The 19,088-nt window shown below is 42.0% G+C and overlaps 1 protein-coding gene across 2 annotated transcripts in view; it reads right to left on the reverse strand.

Annotated features, from left to right (window-relative positions):
* LOC110261213 (uncharacterized) overlaps nt 1–19,088 on the reverse strand; it is a 171,907-nt gene that overhangs the window by 138,493 nt on the left and 14,326 nt on the right. Inside the window, exon 2 of one of the 2 annotated variants that reach the window (XM_084959063.1) lies at nt 9,875–10,003. The exons of the other annotated variant lie outside the window; for it this stretch is intronic. The gene's annotated coding sequence lies outside the window, so the exon portion shown is untranslated. The remainder of the gene's footprint in view (nt 1–9,874; nt 10,004–19,088) is intronic. 2 annotated transcript variants of the gene reach the window in all.

Raw genomic sequence — 19,088 nt, forward strand, 5'->3', positions numbered from 1 at the left:
GCTTTAAGGTAGTAATATTCTAGCAGCCTCAACCTTCTTACTCTTCCCCAAACATTCACTCCAAGCATACCCTCCATCTTAGGGCCATTAAAGTTGCTGTTCTTCTCACCTGGAATCTTTTCCAGACTTAATTCATGTTTCAGCTCAAAAAACTTCTTCTCAGAGGGGCCTTCCTCTACTACTCCTTCTAAATAGCTTCCTTCCATTCCTAATTTCCCTTACTCTGCTTTTGTTCATTTCATTTGCTACCTGGCATCCATATTTATCTATTATGTTTCACTCAACTAGATTCTTAGGTATATGAGAAAAGGAACTCTGTCTTTGTTCACTTCTGTATTCCCAGAGCCTTGAGTCATCTATTGCAGATGCTCAAAAAAAAAAAAAAAAAATCGATGAAGGGAAAATGGAAGGAAGGAAAGAAAAAAAGAAGGAAAGAACTATTAATATCCCTAATTTCACAGATGAGGACTCAGAGAGGTTAAGTAAATTGCTCAAGGTCACATAGCTTAATTCAATGGCAAGACAGAGATCTAAGACTTCTATTCTTAAGCACTACATGGTTCGATCACTTAATATTGCCTCATACATACATGAATGTTGAAGAGCTTATTTGCAATATTGTATGACTCTTAAAAAAGAGGCCTAAGTAAAGGTTATTTATAGATTACTTGCTTTAAAAAACAAAAGGAAAAAGAAAACACAAAAGAACCAAAAAGCATTACACATATTCTGATGGAAAACACAAAATTAGAAGTGCTTGAATATTTTAGTTGGCTTTGGCTTAGTACCTTATTTTAATACTTTCTCATATATACACATGAAAGGCATAGAATAATCCTTCTGTGTGTGACATCGGGCAGTCGCTGCAAATGCCCGGGAACAGGGCTTATCTAGAGGGCCACAGTCCAGGTGTCTTCTCAGAATGCTGACCTATTCTTTTTGTTTAGCCCAAGGTAACATAATCCTTTAGACATCCAATTTGTAGGTCAGCTATAACGGGCTGTAAAGTTGGAGGCTGGATATTGTCCTTCCTCACTCTTTTCAGATTTTAGTAAACAAAAAGTGAAATACTATGTCTAAAATACATAAACCAGAGAGCGCAAGTGCTAGAAAGCCCTTTAGGGAGCATCTGGTCTACCCTCTCATTTTCCAGATGAGGAACATAAGTCCCTTGAAGGAGAATTTCTGCATGTATAATAATTATGCCTGACATTCGCTTTCAAATTTAGCATGGCATTATGCCAAATGAACCTAAAAGCTGAGAATATATAGCCAAAAAAGTCCATGTGTTTCCTGAGGAACTCAATGAATCATGACATCAGCTTTCTTCTCAAGTCTCTAAAATCTGAGTCTCACTAAAAATGATCTCACACCTCAGCAGGGAATAAATCTGTGGGCCTGTTAACCTCAAACTGGCCGGACTACTGGCACTCTTTGTGTATCCTGGACCACATCTGATTTAACCCACCAGTCTTTGCTGAGCTCCATCTCTGTCCAAACCTGCTAACCATGCATTACAGATGTGAAGACTTGATCTTTAGCCAGGCCAGAATTGAAGTCTAAGGGTGGTCTATGTGACTGCAGAAAGATCCTCTGCACAGGGAACTTTCATGGCCAGAGACAAGTTTGAATGATCTATTTTCTTTTCTTCTTTTTCTTCCCTTATTTCATTGTTGTTTTATTTCCCACTATTCTTTCTTTTCTTTTCTTTCTTTTTTTTTTTTTGTCTTTTGGCCTTTTCTAGGGCCGCTCCCATGGCATATGGAGGTTCCCAGGCTAGGGGTCTAATCGGAGCTGTAGCCACTGGCCTACGCCAGAGCCACATCTGCAACCTACACTACGACTCACGGCAATGCCGGATCCTTAACCCACAGAACAAGGCCAGGGACCCGCAACCTCATGATTCCTAGTCGGATTCATTAACCACTGAGCCAGGACAGGAACTCCCCGACTATTCTTTCTTTTCTTCCTTCCTGATAGCAAAATAAATGCATGTTTGATGCAAAAAATATATATAGCTTTAATGAGCAATTAAGTATTGACAACATTATATTTATAATTACAAACACTGGAAACAATTTCCTGGGTGGCACTTAAACATCCATTAATTGAGAAAACAAGGCTGTTTGTGAGCAATCTGGAACTTCAGATCTGACATCATCAATTAGAACCCCCTCCACATCTCCCCAGGGCCCATACTGAGAAAGAAACTTGGTGCAGGGAGTTGAGTCCATGGTGGGAAGTTTCTGTAATTGAGATCCTGAGAGTAAACTGCTTCAAAGGGTTGCCTTGAGATTTGACATACTGGTGAAGGAGAAATGAAGGCTAAGGCTGTAATAAGCAAATCATTAAGCCTCTTGAAGTTTTGGAGCTTGACTTCTGGGATAGAATCCTATCTCTATTGCTTTAAGCAGACAAATGACCTAGCCCCTCAGAGCCTCCTCTATAAAAATGGAGAGAAAGGTCCCTTCTTGCAAGATGGGGAGGATCTTATGAGATGGACCTACAGAGACCTTAGTGCAGAGCCTGAACCACAGTGTATTCTCATGCGGCATGAGCCACTCTGGTATGGTGGCCTCCAGGGCAGTGTCATGCCAACCAGAACTAAGAGTCAGAAAAAAAAATTGGGCTCCCTGCTCTGAATCATCCACATTTTTACAGGAGCTCTGCCAGCAACCTCATGGTAGGTGGTTTATAGACCCCTGGGCCTGGGAAGCCAGGTCACCAGCCACCAGGGATGTGAAGGATCTCTTTGGGTTGCCCTTGCCAGAGTCAAAAGTGAAATTTCCAAGTGAAATCTGGTGAAAACAAGGAGTCTGGGCCACCAAGGGAGGATGGAGACTGCAGAAGGACAATCTGAAGCCTGAAAAGGGGGAGTGTGGAGAAGTGTGGAGTCAGGGAAGTGACTCCCAAGTCCATTGCCTCAGTGATGGGGGCAGGAAAGGAAAACAGAGGTCAGTGAGGTGGTTCCTATGACAGGAAAGGGAACACCCCAAGCTAGAGCCCTCGGGAAATCAGCTTAGGAAATTAGGGCTTTATTTGTTAAACCATTGGAAGAATAAAGATACTGGAAAAAGAGGTTCCAGGTAACTTGGGAGAGGGCACAGAGGGTGGCATATCCTCTGAAGCGAGAGATTCAGATAAATATATTTCTTCTGTTGTCTGTTTTTCAGTAGAAAGGAAAAACCACACACTCTCTACTCCATAATAAGAGGTTTGGTCTGTGCCTCTCTGTGACTTCCTCACAAACAACCACAGGGAGCAGACAGACTCCTCAGATTACTCGTGACCTTGGGAGTTGACCCGTAGAAATGCATTCTACTTCAAGATCTGAAAAAATAAAACGAAACAAAACCCAGCAACCTCTTGTGTTTCTGCTGGGGCCCTGTTTCCGCTCTCTAACCCATTGCTGCTCTACAGTTAAGATCACTTTAATAAACACACACACACACAAACACACGTACACATCAGGCCATCGCTCTTCTAATTAAACCTTTCACAGCTTCCCACTGTCTCTAGATTAAAATCCAAACAGCAAACTGTGGAAATAAGGTCTCCCATGATGAAGCCCTTGCCCAGCTTTCAGGCCTCATTCCGTATCACTGCCTAGTTGTTCATTATGTCCAGCTACCCTGGCCTTGGACTTCCTCCAGGCTTATTCCCACTTAGGGCCTTTGCACCAGCTGGTCTCTGTATTAGAAACACTCTTCCCTCTGATTTTGGCATGGACTCTTTCTTGCCTTTCACATCCCACTCAAATGTCCCTTTCGAAAGATGACCCTCCTGAACCATGCCGTCCAAATCTGAATCCACACACACACACACACCATCACTTGCCAGCCCTTATTCATGCTCTGGCCTTTTCCTTGTGTACTTGCTCCGTGATTGTTGTCACTCCTCTAGGAACGTAAACCTGTGATCACAAGGCTTTAGCTTTCTTTATCCACAGATTTTAGAGTCTTGACTGACACACAGCTGAGCTTAATATCTAATTATAAATGGGAAGCGTGAAGCTGGTATCTCCCTACATTTTCCCGTATCACCATCTTTGATGACAACATCTGATTCCTTCTTATCTCTCACCTATATCACCCAGATACCAGAGCCTTATTTTGGCTTTCATCATCATACTCTGTGGCTCCTGCTCAACCATCACCAGCTTAGAACCCCTCTATTCTCTTCAGAAACCTCCAAGCCTCTGTTACCTTACTTCCACTGAATCAAGAATTCCAGCTGCTCAGTCATTTCCAAATCCCCAGCCCTTTAGCCTCCTTTCAGCTTGACTTCCTGCACAGACTTTTGGCATCAAGGCTAAGAACACAAGGTTGCAGCCACACCAGTGGCTGGGGTTTGAGTTATGTTGTGAGGATTAAATGAGCTCAGCACTATGCCTGGTACATCCTAAATGTTCAATCCGCATTAGCTGGTCTCATTACTATGGCTAGCATTGTTAAAGTCTCTTCTTTGCCTTTGCCTCCTTTTTCTTCTCCCCCACCCTCACTCCTATTTGGTTAGTTTTACTGTCTTTGGTTCATTTATATGGGTTGAAGTTGGGTCCTTGCTAGGACTTCTTGGTGGTAGCCCATGGTTCTGACTGGATAGAACCAGGTCCATGCAGGTTGGGAAAGAGCTAAGAGCTTTCCAGATTCCCTAGGAATCTTGCCTATCAGCCTTTAGGCTTGGGTCTCTGGTGTTCATGGGTGGCTTCTAAAATTGTTGGAGGCCAGAGACAAAGACCCTCTGGACAGATGTGTTGGAGTGATGTTCATGCATGTTTTCGCCTATTAGATGCTTAAGAAACCAGCTTCTACCCTTTGGGGTCATCAACTCAGGGTTCACTATAATCTTTTCAATTTTTTAGCCTTTCTCATTCAAGGTCTCGGGAATCTAGAGGGGCAATCCTTGGAAATGATCATGAGTAATTCCTGGCCTGGTTCCCTGTAGAGGAAGGGGGGGAGTGGGTGCAAACAGGTGAAGCTGCTTACATCTTCCGGTTTTCTATGACTGCAAAAAAACTGAAATCATGAGACCCTTCCTTTGCCTCAAGTATGTCTCAGGCCCCAGTTGTGGAGAATTTTCATTTGAGGAAATCCAATTTATTTCAGAATGGTTAATACTGATCACTTACTAGATTCTCAATATTTACTAGAAGAATTTATAAATGATGGAGTAAAGAAACTCAGAAATGGATATGACTTAGAGACCCTGCTGCTTGAGAGATTGACCAGTCTGGAGTAACCAGGGTGATCTTATGAAATTAACTAGATTATTTCTACAAATGCCCTGAGCACATAGTATGTGCCAGACACTATGCTACATGCTGGGGATGTAGGGATGAGCAAGGCAGGCCCAGTCCCTGCCCTCCTAGAGCTCAAGGTCAGAGAGTATAAGCAAGGATGATATAGTGGGATAAATGTTATGCAGGGTGATCCACTTGGGAGCACATAGGAGAGGACACTTAACCCAGACCCAGAGCACTGGGCTTGAGGAGGGCTTCTTGGAGGACAAAATGATATCACAGGTGAGGCTTGAAGGATGGATGAATCAGCCAGGTAGCAGGAGGAGAGGCAAAGTTAAAGGGAGTCATTTCAGTCAAAGCCAAGAGCATGTTCAAAGGATCAAAGACAAGAGAAGGCATGGTGTGCTGCAGCAACCGAGGAGCAGTCGGGTAGGGCTCCACTGCCAGGGGTTCTGATTTAATTGGTCTTGGATGGAGCCCAGCCTTGGGTATTTTTCAAAGCTTCCCAGGTGACTTTCATGTGCAGCCATGGCTGAGAACCACTGGACTAAAACATGGGATGAAAGGGAGGGAGTGGTAAGAGGCGAGCTGGAGATGTGAGCTCGATCAGATCATGCAGAACCTGGAAGACTCTGTCAAGGAGCTTGACTTTTCTTCTCTGAGCACTGGGAGGCTATTTAAACATTTAAGCAAGGGCATAAACGGCATGATCAGACTTGCAGGCTTCAGAATATCCCTGTTGTGGAATATGGATTGGGGTGGGGTGGGGAGGGCAGGAAGAGAATAAGAAAACCAGTTGAAAGGCTCTTGGAATAACTGAGGCAAAAGATAATCACAACCTGAATTAGGTAAGTGGAAACAGGGAATGGATGGAGGCAGATAAATTTCAGAGATATTTAGGAAGTAGAATTGCTAAAGCTTGATTGAAGATGGGCTATTGGAGGAAGAAGTCAAGGACCATCCCTTCACTTACATGGATGGAGTGTCATCCCCTATGAAAGGGCTGGACAAAGGGTGAGCACCAGGAAAGGAAAAGCTGGTATGTGGATGGGTGCGTGAGGACATCAGCCTGGGACGTGTTGAGTTTGAGAGGCTAGTGTGACATCCAAGTGAGATAAGCAGTCAACAGACAGTGGTTTAGACCTCAGGTAAAACATCTAGGTTGAAGATAGAAATGCAGAAATCAGAAAAGGGTAGGAAGGGATGAGATCACCCAGGGAAGGGTGTGGAATGCAAAGAGGAAAATATGTTCACAGAATCTCAAAGGCTGTTTCCTTTCTTCAGGTAGACAGCCTTGAACCCATAAAGGGTAATTAGGCCACATGCTGAAGCGACTTGTCCTGGCTAGTCCCCCTCAAGTATGTGTGCTGAGACCCTGCCGCTGGCCTATTTTCGGCCTGTCAGTGTTTGTGCAATTGGATCAAGTTGACTGGCAATGAGGAGTGGCTGGCAGTCATGTCTTGCACCTATGGAGCGCAGCTGTGGGAAGTAGTTCCAAATTCCACGGCTCTGTTTAGAGATTTCTAAATGCAGTGGTAGTTAGGTGTTAGACATCTGAGGCGTTTTAAAGAAAGTAGGCCTGAATTATCTGAGATTCGACAACTAACTCAACAAGAAGGTCCTGGGAAGAATTTGCTAAGGAGAAGGGAAGGATCAGTAGGCAGCGAGTAAAGCTTTTATTCTGGTCTCTGTGCAATTATGACTCTATTTTGTGATTAGACTTCCTGGATCTTAGTGCCCCAGGTGTGCTCAGCTTCTAGAATCAATTTCTGTTGTATTATAAATAACAATGAAGCTCTTTGATATGAAGCATGATTTTTGTTTTTTACCACTAATAACAAGCCTATAAAATAAGGCAGGTGTTAGTCCCATTCTAAAGATGAGGTGGCTGAGACTGAAGCTAATTTATTAGCTTGCCCAAAGTTGCAGAAAATATAAATTGGGTTGACAGTTTCTCACTCCAAATCCACCCCAACCTTCCAACTCTGGCTTCTACCTAAACAGGGGCCTTTAAACCCACTCCAGAGAAGAGCTACAAGAGATGGCAGGAAAAGGATTTGGAATTAAGCTTGACAGGTATCTCCTGGGATTGCTGTTCTTGTGACTTTTTCCTCTGCTCTTGATCTCATCCCAGTATAAATTACACATGCCCAACACCAGAAAGTTGGATGAAAGTTGACTGGAGTAGGCAAAGGAGTTGGGAAACCTGATTCCAGATGAATTACAGACCCTCAGGACTGGAAAGGACCAATGGGTCATCTACTTTAACCCCTAAATTTACAGGTGGGAGGAACGTAACTCATGCATGCTCACCTAGCCAAATGTGGCAAAAGAAGCCCAGAACCTTAGCCTGCTGATGTCCACCCAAATAAAAATGTGAAAACAACCACAGACTCACAGTACTGAAACAAACACAACACTGCAAAATATATAGGGGACTAAAGAGCTGACCTATGAGAAAAAGAACACACTCTGCTGAGCATTCCCCCTTTCTTTTGAATATGTTTTCACAGGGTGCTGATTGAGAAAGTTAATTAGGAAAATTACTATGGTACTCTCTCTGGTATTTTCCTGAAGTCATGGGGGGAGGTTGGTGGAAGTGCCTAGAAGGTAGAGTAGGTGGAATTGGGAAATTGCTTTGTAAGATTCAAGTTGGTGACAACGGTATTGTTGATTCCACCAGTTTATTGTTCACTAGGCACTAGAATTAAGTGTAATAATAGCTTGCATTTGTATAGTATATTCTAATTTACAAAGGGCTTTTATGACATTATCTCATTTGATCCCACTGACAACCCTTTAAGGTAGACAAGGCAGGTATAATTATCCCACTTTATGGATGAGAAAACTGAGACTGGGAGAAATGAAAAGACTTGACCAAGCAAATTCAGTTATTAGACTGGAGTCTGGACTAGAAAGTAGGTGTTCTTACTTAGAGAACTTCAACTTTTGGAAGATCACACAGCTAAGCAGGGCTTGAATCCTAGTGAGGCCACCTCCAGAGGGTATGATTTTGACCACCACGTTCTGGTCATTCAACAGACATTTGCTGAGTGTGTCTTCTTAGCTCCCTGCTCATTGCAAGCATAACCCATGTACTTCTGCTGAGACAGGGACTCATTAGTGAGGGTTGCTTGGAAAAGTCTTCCAGATTCCTCTCCATACCCTAGCAAACACATCTGTGGCCTGATTCCAGAGCCCTCATTAGGCCTAATTTCAGGGAAGATGAGCTAAGAGGAGCCTGATGAACAGCCCAGTGATGGCCTCAGCCTTTAGGCTCTGGCCTTGTGAGAAGCTGGTTTGCTGTATTTCCCGCCTGGGTCCCGTCAAAAGTAAGGAAGCCAGATGAAGGCTCTTCTTCCCCAGGAGTTTTCTCTCTTGCCCCGTTGGCATTGCTTCTTAAAAACTAGTAGCAGCTGCTGGCCAGTCTTGAAAGTTTCCCAATCTGAGGAGAACGTGTCACAAAGTACACAGAGCCTCCTTGGGGCTGGACCCTGGGACAGGCAGCTCAGCCAAGCAGCTCCATAAATAGCACCTGTCATATGTGAAAGGGGAGGTGGGTCAGGACAACATGCTGCCTCTCCTCCTCGGTGACTATAAACCCGTGAGTCTAAATGATGAGTCTTAGGGAAAGAACAGTTCCAGTTGTCAGGTTTAACACGGAAGAGTCCCTTTAAGAACTAATCCCTATTATGAGTTGTTTAGGACTTGCTATTCCTCCTTCCTTTACTCCCTTTTCTTCTGTCAGTCCCTGACTAATATGCCTTTTCCATCTTGTCTGTCAGATGATATTGTATAAGAATCCAGACTGAGTTTTCCTGACTATTTATAGAAGACAGTTGTGCTGCTTTAGCACAGGAACTAAAAGTATGGTTCTGGGTTATGCTACATGTAAAAAATGTACAGAAACGTGTTTTCTCTCAAGTATTCTGTCCCATGATATCACACAGGCTTCTTTGAGTAATATATCCCTTTCCCACGTCCTTTTCTAATTAAAATTTTTTCTGACTATAGAAGCAGTTCATGCCAGTTATAAGTTTCAAGGACTGTATAAATGCGTAGCTAAAAACATAAACATGCCTCTGAAGCTCTAACTCAGAGATAACCACTGCTAGTAATGGATGGCTCTTTTAGCGTCGTTTCTGCAGTGTTACATGGGAAAGGTCGGGAAAACTGGTAATAGGTTTGGATAGGAGGTGATCCCAACAAAAAAACTGTTTCTAAGCAAAATCAACCAGAGGTGGGAAAAGGGAAAAGTGAAGAAAATTAGTTCCAGGAGTTCCCGTTGTGGCTCAGTGGTTAACCAATCCGACTAGGAACCATGACGTTGTGGGTTCAATCCCTGGCCTTGCTCAGTGGGTTAAGGATCTGGCGTTGCCATGAGCTGTGGTGTAAGTCACAGACATGGCTCCGATCTGGCGTTGCTGTGGCTGTAGGGTAGGCCGGTGGCTACAGCTCCGATTAGACTCCTAGCCTGGGAACCTCCACCTGCCGCAGGTGCAGGCCTAGAAAAGACAAGACAAAAATAAATAAATAAAAAAGAAAATTAGTCCCAGTCTTTCCGCCTGAGTGACTGGAAGGAAGGTGTTGCTGAGGGAAGGAACTAAGAAAGAGGTTAGGTCTGGGTGAACATACCGTATAGATTATCATCACCGTTCCAGGAGCCACAGTCACAAATGCATCGCTGCCTACAGTTAGCTTCCCAGATGCACTGCCTAGGATTCCAAACTTAGACCACTTCGGCATCTCACCAGGAATTAAAAGCTGACAGAGAGGGAGAAAATTCAAATGTAGAAAAGCCGGACTCACTATTTGAGGAAGCTAAAGTTTCCAGTCATCACTTCCAAGCTAGCTGCTCAGAACATTTTAGTTCTGGCAACCACAATTTCTATAAACTCACCCACAACTTTAAGCTTAGCCAGACCTCTTAAGGCGAGGGTAAGAGGCAGACTGTTTCTAAACTAGAAATGTGAATTCTGCCAACCTACTTTGAGGGTGTATCATCTAATAATTATAGCGGACCAAAGAGTCAAGTTTTTAATCCCATCACTCTTGTCACTATTAATGTTGTTGGTACTCAATTGCTGCATTTAACCAGGAAAATTCCCATTTTAGGACCTTGGCAAACAAGTCCCACAGGTTCTTCCTGTCTTAATCCAGTATCCTGACAGATAGCATGTGCTATTAAGCAGGCTGTTCTAATGCCAGTTCTTACGCACCTTGAATGAAGCTGGTGAGGCTAAGTCAGCCCTTGGCCATGCTGACTTCAGAGTGGGAAGGTAATTGCTGCTGACTTGCAGCTCTGGATGCTCAGAGGCTCCCACTCCCTGTGATTGCCTTTCCAGGGAGGTTCTAGATGGGGGTGATGATATCTGTACTTGTCTTTCTTTTTAATTATCACAAAAGAAAAATAAGAGTGCAGAGATAACATTGTTGCTGTCATTTATTTAATTTATTTGTACTTGCTATTTTAGGTTTTTATCACCACCTTAACTAAACCAAAGCTTAAATCTTTTCAGTGTAGTCCCAAGGGACAGAACAAGGATCAAACAGAAGAAAGAGAAGGAGACAAGTTTTAGCATTTCCAATGGCACCAATCAGAGTGAAAAAGCAGACTCTTGAACTCAGAGTTCCCTCACTCTAAACAGAAGTCGAGTGCTGGAAGCAGGATCTTTCATTAGGATGTTGTTTTCTTCTGAATGGAAAGGCAGCATAAAGTTGGATATGACTTGGGCTTCAAAGGTAGTTGACCAACTAGAATTTACCAGATGGCGGCATTAATTAGGTATAGCCACTGGATTTCCAGGAAGGGTTATACCCTTTAAAGGCTCATAAGTTGAATTACAAGAACACCCAGAGATGATCAAAAGCTAAGAGAGACATATACTCATTCCCAATGAGAAGCGTAACTATGCAATGTATTGGATATGTCAACCAATTGACTGCATCATCAATTGTGAGGGGAGAAATACACATATTTAGACATATCTCCAGAATGCTGGAAATACACTGTCAAGATTGTATATAATGTGAGATTTTATCATACTCTTGGTTCTCTAGGAATAAAACCAGCCTTGTAACGTGTAAGATAGATTGAGCGAATTTAGCACAGTGAACTTTTGGAATGTGTTTCCAACTTTAGACTTCAACTAGTTTTCAAGAATAGGTCTGCCTTTATGTGTTTAGTAGGAACATTTGTTTTTTGTCGTTGTTGTTTTTGGGTTTTATTTATTTATTTATTTGTCTTTTTGCTTTTTTCTAGGGCCACTCCCGTGGCATATGGAGATTCCCAGGCTAGGGGGTCTAATCAAAGCTGTAGCCACTGGCCTACGCCAGAGCCACAGCAACACGGGATCCGAGCTGCGTCTGCAACCTACACCACAGCTCATAGCAACACTGGATCCTTAACCCACTGAGTGAGGCCAGGGATCAAACCTGCACCCTCATGGTTCCTAGTTGGATTCGTTAACCACTGAGCCTCAAAGGAAACTCCAAAAAACATTTGTTTTGAAAGGGGAGGGTTCACAGACTCCCTCTTATGTCATTTCCTCAGTTAGCGTATGCCTTACATTTTGATTCTTGCTAATGCTTTTCACAGAGAGTTCTACGTTGAGTCAGTTGTGAGAAAAACTGGCAGCTCACCCCTCTGCTGACTTTAGGTTATTCAGTTATTGAATGGGAAGCTGTACTAGATGACCCTATGGTCCTTCTAAATTCTATGGTTTTATGATTTCATGACCTATCATAGGGGAACGGAGGAAGATTTAGGAGAAGTTACATAGTTCAGGCGTGGAAATAAGGAGAGGGTTGAATCTGATTTCATTAACTAAAGAAACTATTTTTACTGAGGGCAGAGATATGGGATTATGGATGATGAATTTTCTCTACTTTCATTGTTCATAGGCACTTGCCACTTTGGCAGCTAAAATCCAAGGAGGCTCTCCTCTGAGACAAACTAGGCATCCCCTCAGAATTGTGTCTAGGCAGCAGGCCCACTGTGTAAGGGCCCGAATATCTTGCACTGAATTAGCATAAACACTTTCTAATCCCACGCAGAAATTGGTTTGGCCTCAATTCCATTCAGCTATGTACCTTGCTCTGTCCAGTCATTCATCTGTAAACAACTTTTACTGAGCACTAAGCCAGATGCTGACAGAAAAATAAGTACGACAGTGTCCACACACAATCTAATGAAGAAGTAGGATATAGAAGGAATAGTTTTAGAACAGAAAGTTTTGGGAGTTTCTGCTGTGGCTCAACAGTAACGAAACTGACTAGTACCCATGTTCAATCCCTGGCCTCACTCAGTAGGTTAAAGTATCCAGTGTTGCCGTGAGCAGTGGTGTAGGTGACAGAGAAGGCTCAGATCCAGTGTTGCTTTGGCTGTGGCAGAGGCAGGCAGCTATATAGCTCCATTGCAACCCCTAGCCTGAGAACTTCCACATATCGTGGGTATGGCCCTAAAAAAAAAGTTTTTTGTTTTGCTAAAGGAACATGCAACATACTGGGGTATTCAGAGGATGGAAGGAGTACCTCCAAGAAATGCTTTGGTTGCATCTCACATATTTTGATGTGGCATTTTTATTTATTTTAATATTTTTTTATTCCTCTTGAGATTTCCTTCTTAACCCAGGGATTATTTAGATAGGATTGTTTTGTTTACAGGGGCTTGGATATTTTTCTGTAATCTTTCTTTTATTCTAATTTGATTTCATTGTGGTTAGAGGACACTCTGTATGATTTCAATTTTCAAATTTTGTTGAGGTTTGTATTAGCAAATCTCATAGGATATTGTATATCTTGGCATATGATCTATAGGCACTTGAACAGCATGTGTATTCTATTTTCATGAGGTAGAATATTCTATAAATGTTGACTAGATCCTGTTGGTTAATGGCGTTGCTGAATTCTTTTATATTCTTGCTAACTTTTTGCCTAAGTGGATTATACTGTTGAGAGAAGTATATTAAAATCTATGATTATAACTATGAATTTGTCTATTTCTCCTTTCAGTTTTATAGTTTTTGCTTCACACATTTTGTAGCTCTGTTGTTTGGTGCATACATATTTAGGATTGCTATGTCCTATCGGTATAATGTCCCTTTTATCATTATATATGGTCCCTCTCTGTCTTTGGTAATTTTCCTTTTATTGGGGTCTACTTTTTCTTCTATTAATATAGCTACCCATGCTTTCTTTTGATTAATGCTTGCATGACATATCTTTTTCTATCCTTTTGCTTTCAAACTGACTGTTTCATTATATTTGAGATGAGTTCTTATAGACAACATATTTGGATATTTTTAATTCACTCTACCAGTTTGTCATTTGATCGGTATACTTAGACCATTTATATATAATTATTATTATGTGAGAGTGTGAGTTTACCATTTATTCTGTTTCTTTCTGTTTTATTTTCTATTCCTTCCTGTTGGTCACGTGAACATTTTTGAGAACTCCATTTTGATTTATATGCAGTGTTTTGAAGTATATTTCTTTGCATAGTTTGATGGCTGCTTAGATATTGTATGTACATAATTTATCTACCAATATCATCACTTTACCAGTTTGAATAATAAGAATAACTGAATTATAAGTGAAGTCTTTTCCCAAGTCTGTAGCATTTAACTACAAGACATCACCTCTGGCACCTAAGAAAGTCTTGATGTCGCTAAAGTCCAGATTTCAGATCTTCCTCATGTCTCCAAGGTGCCTGGCTGTGAAATCCAGATTATCGCCACCACAGTAAAAAGAGGTGCTTTCAAATGTTTAGGAAGGTATAGCAAAGGGATAAATTAGGTAATTAAATCCAGGTAGAACTTTCAAAATTCCAAATGTAATTCCATATACCAACCTCATAAAGTTTTTTTTTCCTTTTTTTAGGGCTGTACCCAAGTCATACGGAAGTTCCCAGGCTAGGGGTCAAATCAGAGCTGTAGCTGCTGGCCTATGCCACAGCCACAGCAACGCAGGATCGGAGCTGCGTCTGCAACCCACACCAAAGCTCAGGGCAATGCTGGATCCTTAACCCACTGAGCGAGGCCAGGGATCAAACCTGAGTCCTCATGGATCCTGGTCTGGTTTGTTACTACTAAGCCAGAATGTGAACTCCCCCACCTGATAAACTTTAAGAGGAGAGCTTAAAAACAGCAAAATTAGATCATTCAAATTTTACGTGTTGATTTTATTTTTTTACTAGTATTTCATGTAAAGGGGAAAATGGGCCATAAATGACCCACAGTGGATCATCAGATTGCAGGTACTTTGAATGAGGCAACATGAATTTGAAGTTTGGCCTTACGGAAGATGTCTAGACTTGAATACCAGATAGATGTGGGGTTGAATCCCATCTTTGCTATTTATAAGATATGTGACATTGGATAAATTACTTAACTTTTTGGATACATCATTTCCTTCCTTCCTTCCTTTCTTTCTTTCTTTCTTTCTTTCTTTCTTTCTTTCTTTCTTTCCTTCCTTCCTTCCTTCCTTCCTTATTTCTTTCTTTTTCTTTCTTTCTTTTTTGTTTTCAGGGCTGCACCTACTGCATATGGAGGTTCTCAGGCCAAGGGTCAAATTGGAGCCATAGCTACCGGCCTATACCACAGCCACAGCAATACCAGATCCAAGCCACATCTGCAACCTATGCTTCAGCTTGTGGCAATGCTGGATCCTTAATCCACTGAGCAAGGCCAGGGATCAAACCCACATCCTCATGGATAATAGTTGGGTTCTTAACCTACTGAGTCACAGTGGGAACTCCAGATACATTGTTTCTAATTGTAAAGTGTGGTAAGTCATTTTTCCTATAAAAGTGAGGATTAAATAACACATGATAGCAGTTCCCATTGTGGTGCAGGGGAAAAGAATCTGACTAGGAACCATGAGGTTGTGGGTTCCATCCCTGGCCTTGCTCAGTGGGTTGAGGATCCAGCGTTGCCGTGAGTTGTGGTGTAGGTTACGGATGCAGCTCAGATCCTGCATTACTGTGGCTGTGGCGTAGGCCCGCAGCTGTAGCTCCAATTCAACCCCCAGCCTGGGAACCTCTACATGCCGTGGGTGTGGCCCTAAAAAAGCAAAAAGAAAAAATAAAAATAAAAAAAAAATATGACATATATAAGAGGCTTAGCCAAGAGAAGGTGATCAATAAAAATGAACTTCCTTTCTATTTTCCTGCTGACTTTCAGAGAGAAACCAAATATCTGTATTTAAGCATATGGGTATTTCCAAAGTAGGCCTCTCTCATCAACTCAGGTTTGTATTTATTAATACCATCCTGACATATAAGCACAGGGTAGTTATCAGAGAGCAGAGAAGTACACTAGATAATATTTTGGTAGCACTAAAGAAGTGCCTTCTTAAAGAGTTTAAAAAAAAAATTGATCAATGAGCAGGGCATGGGCACAATGACATCTGGTATCATGACTTCCTTTCATTGTATCCACCTAGTCATCTTTGAGATCCAGAGCGATTAAGAGTCAGACAAAAAGACACCTGATCTGAAAATTAAGTCTGGGATCTAGATCAGAGTTGCCCAAGTAATTGACCTTGAAGAAGTTATTTAGCTTCTTTACACCTTAGTTTCCCCATCTATTAAATGGGATAAGACCTTCTCTGGGGAAGTTGTGAGGGCGAATTAGGTCATGTCCATAAAACACTTGAAGTCTTTGGAAGAAAAGCTTTTACAAACCTATAAACAACATAATTAATGTCATTATTGCCATTATTGTTGATGATGGGGAATAGCTTAGCACACATGCAAACTTCAGAGTTGGAAATATTTGTTACAGAGATGTGAATCTGAACATTTTCTACAGAGTATATCTTACGCCACTCTCTTTTTTGCTAGGTTAAAACATTCCACTCCTACAGAAGTACTTTTACTCTTACAATTGGCATTTTGTTCAGCAATAAAATGTATGTGTACAAAATCCCCTGAGCCATCGCCACTCTCACAGGGTCTCTCAGAAGTGTCTTAGGTGGAACCAAAGAAAATTTTTCACCTTCCTTCTAATGTAGTACCTCCTTTAACAATTTAAACAGCTAATATTTATATAATGCTCACTGTATTCCAGATACCGTGCTAAGAGTTCATTAGCATTATCTCATTAAAATTTCACAACAGGAGTTCCCGTCGTGGCGCAGTGGTTAACGAATCCGACTAGGAACCATGAGGTTGCAGGTTCGGTCCCTGCCCTTGCTCAGTGGGTTAACGATCCGGCGTTGCCGTGAGCTGTGGTGTAGGCTGCAGACGCGGCTCAGATCCCGCATTGCTGTGGCTCTGGCGTAGGCTGGTGGCTACAGCTCCGATTGGACCCCTAGCCTGGGAACCTCCATATGCCGAGGGAGCAGCCCAAGAAATAGCAACAACAACAACAACAAAGGACAAAAAGACAAAAAAAAAAAAAAAAAAAAAAAAAATTTCACAACAGCCTAGAATACACTTTATTCTTTCATTTTCTTTAGTTTCTACTCACAGGGCACCTACTTATGGGGGCTTTTCATACCACCCTATATAAAAGAGTAACCTACCTCCTAACCCCCAGAGCTTTTACTTGACTTTGTTTTTTTCCATAGTCACTATTTGACATATTTAAATTTCTTGGTATATTCTCTGTTTCCCATTGGAATGCAAGGTCTGTCAGGGTGGGATTTTGTTTTGTTAACTGTCTATCCCCAACATATAATACAGTGCCTAGTATATGGTGAGTGCTCAGAAAAATACTCATGAGCAAATTTATGATCCTATGAGTTAGGTAAGATTATACAATTTTAATGATGACAAAATGGAGGCTTTGAGATGTGTCCATGGTCACACAATAAAGGACCGAGCTTGGAATGGAAAGAAGTCTATATGATTCTATACTAGTCACTAACCATTGGCTTCATTCCCCACTGCCTTCAGGGACAATCACAAAGATGATACTTTATTGCTATTATTGCTGTGGCATGTGTCAAAAGAGTCAGGAAGGCAATAAAAATGAGATAAAGGCAAGGGATGTGTCTAATGTGTCAGATAAACTGGGAGAAATAATTAAATTCTAGTAAAGTATCCATTTCTCCCCTTCCAACACTTTTCATATCTAAAAAAGATATATCAGTCAACTTTCGCTTTAGGTCTAGCTAAGAAGACTTGTATTTTCAGGGTTCCCATATCTCTCCTTTCCCTGGTCTACCTGCCATAACCTTTTTTTTTTTTTTTTTTTTTTTTTTGCTTTTTAGGGCCACACCTGTGGCATATGGAAGTTCCCAGGCTAGGGGTCCAATCAGAGCCATAGCTGCCAGCCTACACCACAGCCACAGCAACACAAGATCCAAGCCACGTCTGCAACCTACATCACAGTTCATGGCAACGCCAGATCCTTAACACACTGAGCTAGGCCAGGGATCAAACCTGCATCCTCATGGATCCTAGTCACGTTCTTTAACCGCTGAGCCATGAGGGGAACTTTTTATAACTTCTCCATCAGTTTGCAGGGGCCACAAGTTTCTATAAGGAGAAAAAAATGAAATAACATTTTCACCATTTAATATGCATTGCCACTGCCCTGGGCACACTACATTCTTTATCTCTACTACACACAAATTTACAGGCAGTGGGTATTTTAAATCCATATTTTATAGATGAGAACGCTCAAGGAGGCTAAATATCTACTTTAAGGTGTGTCAGCCTGCAATCTGTGTAGGTTAGTGAAGACAGCCAGAGACTGGAGTAGACACTGGGGTTTCCCTACTAGGATTTCATTTGGTCTATCGGGAAGTTGGTGGCAAATGCCAGTTCTTGAGCATAATGAGTACTCAAGACTGCAGGTATTGCAGACCAAAGTAAGACTGGTATCTCTGGGAGTTTCTGTTGTGGCTCAGCGGTTAACGAATCCAACTAGGAACCATGAGGTTGAGGGTTCAATCCTTGGCCTTGCTCAGTGGGTTAAGAATCCAGTGTTGCCGTGAGCTGTGGTGTAGGTTGCAGATGCAGCTCGGATCCTGCATTGCTGTGACTGTGGTGTAGGCTGGTGGCTACAGCTCCGATTGGACCCCTAGCCTGGGAACCATATGCCAAGGGTGTGGCTCTAAAAAGACAAAAAAAAGAAAAGAAAAGAAAAGAAAAGAAAACAAAAAGACTGGTATCTCTGTACTTAGCTAAGTAAGATATGTCCTCATTATCTTCTACGCTTAGTCCTCAGATGCTCTTCCATATGGGAAAGACCAGGGTCCAGACCTGGGTGTCTCTAACCCTTGAGCTTTTCCTCTCTTCTGGTAGGATGCCTATGCATAAGGAATAACATCACAATTAAAATAAGTTATCCTAGGAGCATGGGAGGGTCAGGGAGTGAGAAAATGTATCTGGCTCTAAAAGACAAAAGGGAAGGAGTGTTGAGGAAAGGCAGCCCCAAGGAAGAAAAGGTGGTTAGGGTCCAGGGACAAGATTAGAATTGGGCCTGACACTTTGCTCTCCTCTCTACTTTCTTCCCATTTCTTCTACTCCTCTCATCCCCATGCCCTAGCCCAACACCTGTATGTTTTCTATAATCCCTCCACCCACCACTCACCCTCCCTCCACGCTTTCTGAAAGGATTCCCTCACAGAAACAGGCTCTGGAAGAAGTGCAAATGCCTAATAAGCATGAGAAAAGATGCCAACCTCTTTAGAAACCTGAGAAATGGAAATTCAAAACAAAGCTAACCATCTTTGGAAAAGTCTTTAAGCAGAGGAGGGATATGGTCAAAATAACATGTATCTTTGTTTGACTTGAGATTTTAATGCAGTGTATAATTCTTTGGATACATCTCCAAAAACAAATGATTCAATTTCTGGTTTTCAAAAAAATATACAACAAATATGCTAGTGTTTT

This window comes from Sus scrofa, chromosome 6 (genome assembly GCF_054392235.1).
Source record: "Sus scrofa isolate SSC_HxYL_T2T_F1_AM1 chromosome 6, Sscrofa_HxYL_maternal_Yorkshire_Landrace_v2.0, whole genome shotgun sequence".
Classification (NCBI taxonomy): domain Eukaryota; kingdom Metazoa; phylum Chordata; class Mammalia; order Artiodactyla; family Suidae; genus Sus; species Sus scrofa.